The sequence below is a fragment of the Microtus pennsylvanicus genome, chromosome 10 (assembly GCF_037038515.1).
Source record: "Microtus pennsylvanicus isolate mMicPen1 chromosome 10, mMicPen1.hap1, whole genome shotgun sequence".
NCBI classification, from domain to species: Eukaryota; Metazoa; Chordata; class Mammalia; order Rodentia; family Cricetidae; genus Microtus; species Microtus pennsylvanicus.
In genome coordinates, this window is record NC_134588.1 from 71,019,909 (window position 1) to 71,032,872 (window position 12,964).

The 12,964-nt window shown below is 48.5% G+C and overlaps 1 non-coding gene across 1 annotated transcript; it reads left to right on the forward strand.

Moving 5' to 3' along the window:
- The first annotated feature begins 12,567 nt into the window (after positions 1 to 12,567).
- Positions 12,568 to 12,732, forward strand: LOC142859256 (U1 spliceosomal RNA). The gene has a single exon (XR_012912168.1). It is a non-coding gene; the product is annotated as a U1 spliceosomal RNA (small nuclear RNA).
- The last annotated feature ends 232 nt before the right edge of the window (positions 12,733 to 12,964 follow it).

The window sequence follows — 12,964 nt, forward strand, 5'->3', positions numbered from 1 at the left end:
TTTGCACCCTCGTTTCTCCCTGTGTTTGGTCTTTGTATCCTTCATTCAGCCCCCAAACTCCTGAAAGAGAACATGACCCTGGGCAGGCCCAAGTCTTCCCCACCAAGAAGGAAGTTGTGATTTCTTGTGCTTCCTTTTCTCATAAAATGACACAGGATGGCAGATCCCCGGTATTGGGGCTGGGGGCTGGCACTGGACAGTAAGGAGACAAAGTTACATGTGAAGATCCCACACATGGCCAAGATGCTTGCTTTTCCTCTGAGCCAGGGTCTGAGAAGAGCTTTACTTGCAGTGTTCATGATAGTCAATGTTCAGCTAGTGATCAGCAAGCTATGATTGTTTCGATTTATTTATTTTTCTTTTTTGTTCTTTTGAGGCAGTGAAACAGACCCCCAGACCTTAGTAAAAACAGTGCCACGATGGTTGTATCATTCGGGCTTTTTTAAAACCCAGCAGGTAGGCAGCAACACTTGCCAAAATAAGGACCTTTTGGAGATACAGAGGATAGGAAGGCAGAGATGGAGAGGGTCTTAGACAAGCATCCTTGGGAACCCATATCCTCCTCCATCCCATAAAGGTACAGGGAAAAGGCCTTGTCTATGATGCAAACACGCCAGCGGCCAGTGTTGGACTCCCTGGCTTCTGGAACCATGAGTAATAAAGATCCATTGTTTGTGAGTGCGATGGTTAATTTCACTTGTCAATGTGACTGGATTAAGAAATACCTAGGGCACTGGTGAGGCATACCTTTGGGTGTATTTCCAGAGAGGATTAACTGAGGGGGAGAAAAGAAGTGCCTTAAATATAGGCTGTACCATCGCGTGGGCTGGATTCCCAGACTGAACAAAAAGGGAAAAAGGAGACAGCTGAATGTCAGCATTCACTTCCCTTGCTGTTGCTTGGCTGCTTAAGCCGCGTGAGCAAGACGCCTCACGTTCTTGAGGCCACAGCCCTGAAAAGTTCCCGCGGCCATGCTAATAACACCATGGCGAACTGTAACCCCTTAGACCACAGACCGCAACAAATCCCCCCTTCTTCAAGCTGTTTCTCTGGGTGTTTTCTCACTGTGAGAAGAGTAACTGATACCACAAGGCACTCGGGTTATGGATTTCTTTGTCATAGCAGGCTGTGTGTGCCACAACAATGGGCTTGGTTCATGGCCTCTCCCCCAGGAAACAGCGTGCAGGCTGTGGCAAGTCGGCCTTGGGGCACACCCAGGCTTGTGCTCAGAGGTCTTACAGATCTAGGAATGGGGTAGGTTGGTGTGTTGCTGTGAGAAAACACCCCAGTGAAGAAAACTTGTGGGAGAGAGGGTTTGGCTCGCAGTTCAAGGGTTTAGACAGTCATGGTGCAAAAGTCACAGTTGCAGGAACCTGAGGGAGGTCTCAGGATTACTATTCCTGTAATGAAACACTGTGACCTTGGGGATGAAAGGGTTTATTCCTTCGTCAGAGTTTTCATCAGAAGAAAGTCAGGACAGGAACCTGGAGGCAGGAGCTGATGCAGAGGCCATGGGGGAGTTCTGATTACTTACTGGCTTTCTCAGCCTTTCTTATAGAACCCAGGACCACCAAGCCCAAGGATGGCCCACCCACAATGGGTTGAGCCTTCCCAGTTAATCACTAATTAAGAAAAGCCCTGTAGGCTTGCCTAAGGCCGAATCTTCTGGAGACATTTTCTCTATTGAAGTTCCCTCCTCTCAGAGAACTCTGCCTTGTGTGTCAAGTTGACCTAAGACCATCCAGCACGAGGTCATGTCACGCCCACAGACAGGAAGCAGAGTACCAGTGTGTGCTGCTGCTCAGCTCGCTTTCTCTTCTTCTGTCCGGGACGTCGGCCCACGGAATGATGTCGCTCACCGTCAAAGTGGGTTCTAGATCCCGTTAGGCTGAGCATACTCTCCATCACAGCTGGGCGCTGCGGAACTGCCGTGGTCACAGAAGCGCGCACGGATCTGCCGTGAGTGGCGCACACGGTCACACGAGGAGCACTGTCCTAGCTGGTGCGAACAACCATTGCCAGTCCTGCCGTCCTGCCTTCCCCACGGTAATGGACGGTAGATCCCTTTGTGCCAGTCACTTTCTGCTTCTGTGATGGCACACGGTGACCGAGGCAGGTTATAGCGGAGTTTGCTTGGGCTTACGGTTCCGGAGTGATAAGTGGTACATCATGGCAGGGAGGCATAGCAGCACGCGCCCTATAGTGTCTGGAGCAGCAAGCTAGGAGTGCATGTCATTAAACCCAAGCATGAAGCAGAGAAAGCAAACAGGAAACGGGGCAATATAGTCTCAAAGCCTGTCCCTAAGGAGGATCCTCCAGCAAGGCAGCTTCACGCAAACCTCTTCAAACAGCATCTGCAACTGGGAACCAAGTGTTCAGATATCTGAGCCTATGGGGAGCTTTTCTCATTCAAGCAAGCACACCCTTTAGACCAGGAACCAGGATAGATCTTCCCTTGTCTAGTTCGCAGGCCACCTGAGGACATCGTTACTGCAGCCCACCTGAGCAGGCTCAGCTAGTCTTTACTTTTATTTTTTAATTGATTTTGGGTCCAAGGCTTCTGAATAAATAAACACAACTCTCTAAACTAGGATATTTCTGCCCGCAGACTTGTCTTCCTCCCAGGAAGAGCCTCAGTAGGCAAAGCAGGCAAAGCTAGAAGAGGCATTCTCTTGAGAGCCTGGAAACACTTCTGCCCTGAATGTCCCAGTGCAAGGCCTGACTTTTGCGTCCTGTCAAACACCCCTGTATCTCTCCTCTACTTCCTCTTTCCTAATTGGGTACCCCATGACCAAGAATAAATAATGATTTCCTAGAATGTGGGAGTGGCTTTAGCAGGGACCTTGCCTAGCTTATATGAAGCCCTGGGTTCCATCCCCAGTATCAAAATCAATCAATCAATCAGTTTGATTATTCTTGTTGCTAAATCTGAATATGTAACTTGCTTCTGATCAAGGAGATGGATACACGTTAGGCCTTCTAGGAAAGTAGCCACAACAAGAGTCCTTTCTCTGTCCTTGCGTGTCTTGCTCTGACTTGGATCACGGGCAACCTTGAGAGCCGACTACACATTAGAAAGAAAATGAGGAAGCCTAGGTCCAGCCAGCCTTGAGACACCACCTGAGCTTTAATTGCTACATTGCTGCAGGGTTCTTTCATTGTGTGCTGGACAGCGCATTGGCCGTCTGCATCTGCTCGGGAGACCCTGCAGTGTGAAGCCATGGGCCTCTTTCTACTCACTCCAGTTATCTAGAGACAAGTGTCCCTTTACAGTCCTGGCTATCCCCAAACTCTCTCTATTTAAGGACCAGGCTGGCCCTGAACTTACAGAACCTTTTGTACCTTTGCTTCTCCGACGCTAGAATTACAGGCGGGCATCAGCATACCAACTCTGGGGTGATTTATCGCATCAGCTGTGCCAAAGGAGGGGTCTGGGCTTTTTCACACGCCCACGGCTGTCCCACAAGCCTCTCCTCTTCCAGATTCAACCCATTCAGGTTCTTCATTCTCAGCATCTTCCCTTTTTCCAGCCACCCTGCTTGATGTCTCTTCAAAGGGCTGGGATGAGCCCCCTCTGTGGTTAGTGCAACCCCGCAGGGCACACAGACATTCCTAGGCCTGCGGGGTCCCTCTAAACACTTGTCTATATAATAACCATCCTTCTCGAGATGCAGCTTAGTTGCAGAGTACTTGGGCATGTATGCAAGTCCCTGAGTTCAGTTCCCTGCACCACACGCGTGCAAATGGAGGAAGAAAAAAGAAACAAATAAGAAAGTGGCCATAGCAGTCACAGTCCTCAGCAGCCAAGGAGACTTGAAAACCTGTTAGAGGTCACCTCTGAGGATGGGGTAGAGGGGGGTAGTTGGCAGAGTAAGAACTCATGTAGGACCCCGGATGCAGGGCATGTTCCTGGAATCCTAGCCCTGGGGAGGAGCATCGGGGAGGAGCCCCAGGGTTCACTGGCCAGCCAGTCTAGCCAACTAGAGTGCTCCAGATTCAGTGAGAAGTGCTGCCTCAAAAACGGAGGCGGAGGATGATAGGAGAAGCCGTCCTCAACCTCTGGCCTCTTCATTGTGCACCCCCACATCTGTTTCCCCACACATCCAAAGAGAGCCTCTGATTTGACCCCATGCGGCAGACTGAAGATCAGTAAGTCTGTCCTCTCCTCATACGCTGCTCAAAGGACAGTAAATCAAGAGCTGCGGAAACCCACAGGGACGACGAAACAAAACAAAAGGTAGGACTTGGCAGCAGAGGAGCCATGCTGGCAGTAGTTTGGAAATGGAAAAGCAAATCGGAAAGCGATAGCGGACTGAGCGGAAAAAAGAAACTGAGATCTGGTAAGAACTAGAAGCTAAAGATTAGGAAGGGCAGGCACCTCTGCAAGCTGGGTACAGGGAGGGGCAAGGCACACAACTGCTTAGAGCTTTAAATGATGACTAGTTAGCCACTCATATTCCCTCCTCCAGCCCAGATGGCCAGCATCCCTCCCCCATGCCCCCTCCCTCCCTCTCTAGCGTGTGGACTATTTCCGTGAGGGGGTACATGTGCTTGTGTATGCATTTGAGTATGTGGAGGGCAGAGGTCAACTTGGGATGTCTTCTAACATTGCTCTCCACCTTACTACTTGAGTCTCTTGCTGAACCTGAAGGTCATTGATTTGGTGAGCCTTGCTGGCCAATGACTTGGAGGACACACCCACCTTCACATCCCCACAGCTCTGTGGTTACAGAGGTCCACACCATTCCCAGCTTTTATGTAGATGCTGAGGATCTGAACTCAGGTCCTCATGCTTGCATGACAGGCATTTTACCCATACACCACCTCTCCACCTCTCTGAATTAATATCTACTACTGCATAATAGGCTGCCTCATGGTTTAGTGGCTCCGAATCAAAATGAGCCTTTATCATGTCCCAGTTTCTGTAGGGCGATTCTGGGAAACAAAGCTGGGCAATTTGGGCTCAGGGTCCATTTTCATTGGCTCTGGAAGGTTTCTAAGACATTGAAGGTGTGGCCTCTACCTGATGTTGCTATTGCAAGGTATTGGAATTGACCGTGGTGGGAAAAGTATGTCACAAGGGAGAAAGGACCTCTTCCGTGTGTAAGCGAACCCTGTCCCGTCCCCCCTCTCTTACCCTGATTCCCAGCCACCATGAGCTGAGTGGCTTTGTTCCATTAAATGTTCCCTGTTAGGATGTTTTCCCTCAACATGGAGCCCTCTGTCCTTCCCTCTCTAGGTCGCTTCCCCTCTACCTGACTACATATCTGTTCTTGCCCATTCTTCCTCCCCTCTCTTGAGTTCTCTTCCTCCTCTGACATGATCCTTTTTCTAGTTTGATAACACACACACACACACACATACATACATACATACACACACACACATATATTTTAAATCTAGTTTTTGCGCATAAAAGAGGCCATACATTTTGTCTTTCTGAGTCTGGCTTATTTTGCTTAATGATTTCCAGGGTCATTCATTCTCCTGTAAGTGGCATGGGTTCATTCATTTTTAGAGCTGCATAGGATCCCGTGGGGTCTACACCACATTCTCTTCATCTATTCATCTGTGCATAGACATTTACTGCCTGAGTAACCTTTCATTGCGGCTGCTTTCCCTGCTAGGGAGTTGTAGCTGAGAGGTGGAAACTGCAATGTCTTTTATGCTGTGGCCTCGTCTCACTTCCTCATTTCTGCAATGCCACATTGTTTACACTCGCCAGTTCAACTCAGTATTTGGGGGATGGGGGTACTGGGCTGGATGACACAGGAAGCCCGAGCCCTAGGAGGATAGGTTTGGGAAATCACTGGGAACATCTTGAAGGCTCCTAAGCCTCTATTGTGGTTTTTACAGGAGCACAGAACTGAAGACCACCAGCCACATGGGGAAAGCTTTATTCTAGCCTGAAAGAGGCAAGAATAAAGAGAAGCGCAGGGAAGAATTCCGAGGAACCAACACAAGGAACCGAAGGGGACTTAAACAGGAGAGCTAAGTTATCGGAGGAAAGGGAAGAGCCGCCACACAACTGGAGGTAGTAAAGATGAAACTGAAAATAAGAAATTGGGGCCATCTAGATGGCTCAGCGGGTGAGGCACTTGCTGCCAGGCCTGATGACCCGGGCTGATTCCTGGATCCACACGGAGAAAAGAAAGAACTGAGTCCCAAAGCTTGTCCTCTGACCTTCAGGGGTTTGCAGTTTGTGGTGGCATGCACCCCCTCCGCCAATAATAATAAGAAAACCGCCAAGAAAACCTACACAAATCCCTACCAAGATGGAGTCCCATACAAGGAGACAGACGAGCACAAAAACTCATGGAACCTTTGAAATAAACATCCCAGCTGGGCATGGTGACTCATGCCTGACAGCCAAGGTCTCAGGAGGTATAGAAAAATCAGGAGATATAGAAAAGAACATCAGAAGCCCCGGGTCATACTTGGTGCATGGTATGTTTGAGGCCAGCCTGGACTGTTTTTATTGTAGACAAACTCTAAAATAAAATGATAATAAAACAACTATCCCATCCACGTGCAGTATATGACGACACTGGTCTTTAATCCTAGCACTCAGGAGGCTGAGGCAGGAGGATCTGGAATTTGACTGGACTGTATACTTTCAGGGAAGTTTGAACTAGTTAGTGAGACCCTATCTCAAAAAAAAAAAAAAAAAAGAAAGAAAGAAAGAAAATAGGGCTGGTGAGATAGATGACTCATTGTGGGTAAAGTGCCTGCTGCCAAGGCTACAACCCAAGTTTGATCCTTGGGGGAGAGAGAGAGAGAGAGAGAGAGAGAGAGAGAGAGAGAGAGAGAGAGAGAGTTTGAAAACCATTCCAGAAGGTAGCTTCTATTACTATGTTAAGTACAAGAATCTAAAGTTGAGCCTCAAGAGCAGGGTTTTGGAGACGGCTTCACTCAGATCTGTACTCAGGACCCTGCCCAGTGGCTCAGGAAACAGCACCAGGCTCAGAAGCTGTTTAAACAGTAGAATATCGGGTCAGGTCTTTGCCACAGTCCGGGTACAGCCTGGGGGATGGGATGAGAAGTCTGGGATCTGGCATTCATGAATGAGGCAGGCAGAAGGGATAAGTAAGCAGCTAGGTACCTTATCCAATGGCGGGGCAGGTCTCTGTGTGCCATTCCAGCCGTGTTAGTCATGGGAGCTTAGAATAGAAAGAGAGAGATTTACGGTTTAGAGAAACTGGAAGTGACGCTGAACAACCTTCGCCTGGGCCTGACTGTGATGATATCTAGTGTTCAGTGATCCCTCTGTCAGACCATGCTACCAACCACAGTCCTGCTTCATGGACCAGGAAACACTGGCCAAGCCCTTGCCTCTCCTAATACCACACCCTTCACAGTTTGTCTTTGTTCTGTCATTTACTGGGTCAAGTGTTTGGCTAACAAAATACCAGTGTCTGTACTGTTGCCAGAAGCCTGAGGCATGCTTCTTCCGCCCTGAGCTGTCGGTGACTCCTCCAAGCCAAACGTCTGCCATCTTGGGAGTTCAGCTGTGGCCTCCTGCAAAAGAATTACAGCAGTTAGGCTTATACCCACTCATGGAGAGGTAGGAAGGGCCATGAGAGAGAGAGTACCACTTGTAAGCGTGCAACTCCGCACATGGCCACAGGGAGGGGTTAAGTTATCTAGTCCCAGGAAGACGAGGAAAGGGACCATATCTGTATGGCTACATGGAAGCCCTCATCCCTGCTGGGTAAAGGCTTTCATCCTATAAGTAACCCCTCATCTATGCTCTGTAAAGAGACCTAACAAACACATTGGTGCCCGAGAGTAAACTTTGGTGGGACTGTGCTTTAGTTTATCAATGAGACCTAGGAGGAGGAGTAGGCATTGCTTATGTTTCCTCCTGGGAAGAAATTTAAGCAATAGCCACCATGACAAGGACCTTCCTAGGCTAGGCCTCAGGTTCCAGGAATAAGAAGAAAAACAAAAGAAACCAAGATGCCATCATCGGACTTCCTGTTGACCCACACAACCATGAAAATAAATAATTTTTGCCATAAGCCATTGAATGTAGGGGTGCTTGTCTACACAGTGGTGTTGTAGCAGAATCTGTATTGGTTGGGGTTCTCTAGAGGAACAGAACCAATAGGAGATTATAGCTTTAAATATAAAAGAAGATTTGCCGGGTTGGCTCACATGATTGGAGGTGGGGTCACCCCACAATGGCTGTCTGAATGCTGGGTGGGTGGATGGGCAGGTGGAGAACCTAGCAGTGCTCAGGGCAAGAAGTTGGAAGCTTCTGAACAAGGCAGACCAGTGATGCAGCCCAGACAGAGAGGGCGCCTGGAAGCCCCTGGAGCTGTAGCATGATTCTGCGTTGAAAGGCTGCCATCTGCCGTTCCTACTTTTACTTCACCTGGGACCCTAACCTAGTGGACAGTGTCACCCCATTCAGGGACTGTCTTTTCCGCATGTCGTCCTCCCCTGAAACCCCCGGCATGCACACTCAGAGGCTAATCTTACTACTCCTAGGTAGCTATTGGTCCAGTCAGGTGGACAGTCAAGATTAATTATCAGAGCAGCTAGACAGCATCTCTGCAAACATTCCAGGAAGACCTCTGTCTTAGTCAGTGTTCTACTGCTGTGAAGAGATGCCATGACCACAGCAATGCTTATAAAAGCATTTAATTGGGGGCTCACTTACTGTTGCAGAGGATCAGTTCATTGTCAGCATGGCAGGGAGCATGGTGCTGGAATAGGAGCTGAGAGTTACATCCTGGTCTGGAAGCAGAGAGAATGAGACAGGGCTTGGCATGGGTTTTTGAAACTTCAAAGCTCATCTCCAGTGACACACTTCCTCCAACAAGGCCACTCCTCTCAATCCTTCTAATGCTTTCAAATAGTATCACTCCCTGGTGACTAAGTCTTCAAATCCAGGAGCCTATGGGGGCCACCACAATCTCCCTGGGTTATACAGCACTGTGCCCCAGGCTCTATGGGATGGAAGAGCAGCCCTGCAACCCTAGGCCCAGGCAGGGCCTGACCAAGGACTTTGGCCAAGTGTCAGGTATGCTAGTGAGTGGGGGTAGATTGAGGGTGGAGGGAAGGCGGTGGGGGGGAGGTAGGGGTATGTGGATATGAAGGGTACTGAGGAATGAAATCACACAGAATGAACAGAACTTGGTGAGTGTTGACTGCAAAAGCCAAGTTGGCCCTTCCTCTCTCTCCCTTCTCCTTCCTCTAGCAGACCCAAGCAAGCCGCTGCAGCCGTTGCACAGCCCGATTGGCTACTTGTGAGAGCCATTGCCAGCTCAGTCTAGGAGGAAATTCCATGCTGTCAGCCAGCAGCACAGAGTGTTGCAGGGAAAATGCCACACAACTCTGGGCAGAGGTGCAAATTACTACACATTTCCCCACCCCTCTGCCACAGCTGGTGGAAGATGGTGGAGATTTTCCACGGAGACAGCAGACTTTTTCTCACTGTGATTATCTTTTGATCAAACAAGTCCTCGTGGCTCTTAGTCCACAGCCATTTCTGGCTCCCTGTTCTCTGACGTCAAAGTGACTTATGCAAGACCTGTGGCCCAGCACATACAAGAATTGGACCTAGGTTTCCCTCTGAGTGGCCATGTTATGAAGTAAGATTCTTGAAAGAGACACTTTCCAGTTGAGATTCCAAATCTCCAGATAAATGACACCATAGCAAACACATAAAAACACACAAAACACCCATAACACATACATACAACACATAACACATACACACAACACACATATACATAACATATACAAAACACACACTGCACACATAAATCACATACACACAATACACATACAACACACACACATACACACAAATCACACATACTGCACACACATAACCCACAAAACACATACACATAATTCACACACATATACACAAATTACACACACTGCACAACACACAAAACACACTCAGCATACACGACACACATACACATACTGCTTGTTGGTGGAAAATGTTTGTGACATTAGCCACATTCCACTCATCTGAGGCCAAGGTTGACCGAGGCACTAGGAACTCAGCTCTGACACACTTCTTCCTCAGCTCACTCCATTGTTCTGCCAACTTCAGAGATTGTCCCACTTGGATTCAATTTTATTTTTTAAATAGGGTTTCACTATGCAGCCCTGGCTGGACTGGGCCTTGTTATGGAGACCAGGTGGCCCCGATTTCTACCTGGATTCAATTTCATGAGTACGTACTGAGCTCCCGTGTTGAGCGGAGCACTGTGTTGGGCTCTGGGAGAATACAGTCAGCATTAACAGCACACAGGATCTGCCCGCAGAAGTTCCTGGTCTAGACTGAAGGGGGAGGTACCAATGGTGCCTGTGAGGAGACCTCCCGGACCAGCACAGAGTGGTGCCTTTGGGATGGGTGTGCTCCCGGGATGGTGACATGAGAGGGGGCAGACTGGAAGAATGCCCAGGCTGTAAAGGGAGATCAAAAGCAGGAAAGCATTAGGTAAATAAAAGTACGGAGGGAAGGTTGCCCAGAGCAGGGGAATTTTAAGGGAGGGACGACAGGCAAGGTTGATCTTTCTGTGAACCAAAAAGCTGGAGCACTTCCCGAAGTAGAAACCGCGCTGGCTTGTGATGCCAGCTGCAGGCGGTAGACACCTCTGTCCCATAGGGCAGTGTGCAACTCAAAGTCCCTACCCTCTTGTTTAAAGGGATATACTCTAAAACATTTTACCTTCGTGGCTTCAAGGATGAATATTAAGTGTTAACATCTGAAGTCAAATTAAGATCACTTATCCTTCGGGTTAAATCCTTGGGGTCTCTGGGATTGAACAAACATCTTCGTGAGCAAAGTCTGGGTGGAAATGACATTCCCACCTAACAGCTGGAGCAAATTAGGTACCACTCTCAGGCACACAGGAGAGGCGCTCACTGTCATCCTCACAGTCACCTGGGGGTGCAGGGCGGGATTCCCGACTTCCTCTTTTCAACTTATATTTTCCTAAGTGGCCAGGTGGTAGGACTTTGCTTCTTTTTTTTTTTGTTTTTTGTTTTTTGTTTTTCGAGACAGGGTTTCTCTGTAGCTTTGGAGCCTGTTCTGGAACTCCCTTGGTATTCCAGGCTGGCCTCGAACTCACAGAGATCCGCCTGTCTCTACCTCCCAAGTGCTGGGATTACAGGCGTGCGCCACCACTGCCCAGCTAGGACTTTGCTTATTATAGGAAAAAGAAACCTGTCCATCTGTGAAACATCCTTCTAACCTCTCTTCCTCCTGTTTAGACAGCGTGTGTGTGTGTGTGTGTGTGTGTGTGTGTGTGTGGAGAGAGAGAGAGAGAGAGAGAGAGAGAGAGAGAGAGAGAGAGAGAGAGAGAGTCCTTTCTTTGTCTACAGCTTGTAGGGTGAGGGAATGTGACGGTTTGCCTCCAGGCATTCAGTCCACAAGGAAATGACGCGTGCTTTTGGGTTGACTTCTAAACATACACCTGGCCTTTATCACCCAGTCCCCAGACATGGTGTGTGTTGATCTTGGGGTGCAAAGGAGCTGCTGGCCTTGAAGGCGTCTGAATAACCATAGAGACAGGAATAAAGACACCAGTGAGTGTGGCAGAATCAGGTGGCTAGTCTCACTTAAGGCGGCAGTGTTGATGCAGCTTTGACAGATGATGGAAGTGTGTCACCAGGTCTGTCTCTTGCTGAGTCAGTCGGCTGCGCTTCACAGTGAGTTTCCTCTACTGAGTCCCCATTGTGTTGACTGCTTTATTCTTTGTTTATCCCTGATGTGAGCTGGGAGCTGCTGTGGGATGGTTGCTGGTCAGGCACAGAGACAGCAGGGGACTCGTCCCTGACTTCAGAGCAGAGGCTGCTTAGACTGGCATTTATAGGAAGCTTCCCGAGCAAAAACTGGGAAAGTCCTGGGCAAACTGGGGCAAGGTGGTTACTCTATTGTGGGGAGACTTATAACAAATATGTAGTAAAATGTAATAATTTCAAAAGGTAAGAGATAGGCGGGGTGACTCTGGCCTGTTAAAGCATTTGGAATTTTGAGGCAGGAGGATTGTGAGTTCCAATCCAGCCTGGCTTACACAGGGGAGACTTTGTCTCATTAAAAAAATGTATATATATACACACACATATATATGTGATGGAGGTGGGTCATCTGTCTTTCATTGGTTAATTAAGAAACTGCTTGGCCCTCTGATAGGGTAGAATTTAGATAGGCAGAGTAAACAGAACAGAATGCTGGGAGAAAGAAGCCGAGTCAGGAGTCGCCATGATTCTCCGGCTCCAGACAGATGCAGGTTAAGATCTTTCCTGGTAAGCCAGCTCGTGGTGCTACACAGAATATTAGAAATGGGTTAGATCAATATGTAAGAGCTAGCCAATAAGAGGCTGGAACGAATGGGCCAGGCAGTGTTTAAAAGAATACAGTTTCCATGTAATTATTTCGGGTAAAGCTAGCTGGGAGCCAGGCGGCGGAAAGTAGCCCCACCACTCCTTCAACATATATGTATATATAATTATATATAACATATATAGTACACATACATATTTACACGTGTGTGTGTGTGTGTGTGTATGCGCACATGCCTGCACACGTGCATTTCAACACTTACTTGTCAGGGGAGATTCCATAACCGTGAAGGCAGTTTTCCCAGGGTAACGCTTATCCACTGCACTATGGATATTCTGACCCTTCAATTTATGCCTCAACGTGGGAAATTTGACTACCTAATTTGTAGCAGTGGGGGACTTTGTTCATGCTATCCCCGAAGAAATAAAATTGAGTAAAACCTTCAAATGGTAATAAATGCACTAAAGAAATAACATGCACAGATTGGTGCCGTGAGGGGATGAGGAAGGGCCGAGGGCCTGGGAGGGGTTGGGGAGCTCCCATGACCAAACAGCCACCGGGAGGGATGCCAGGCCTCTGGCCCAAGTGGCCTAGCCACCCCCTCCTCTTCACACTGCCTGCTCTTTAGAAGACAGCCTTTAGATCAGATTC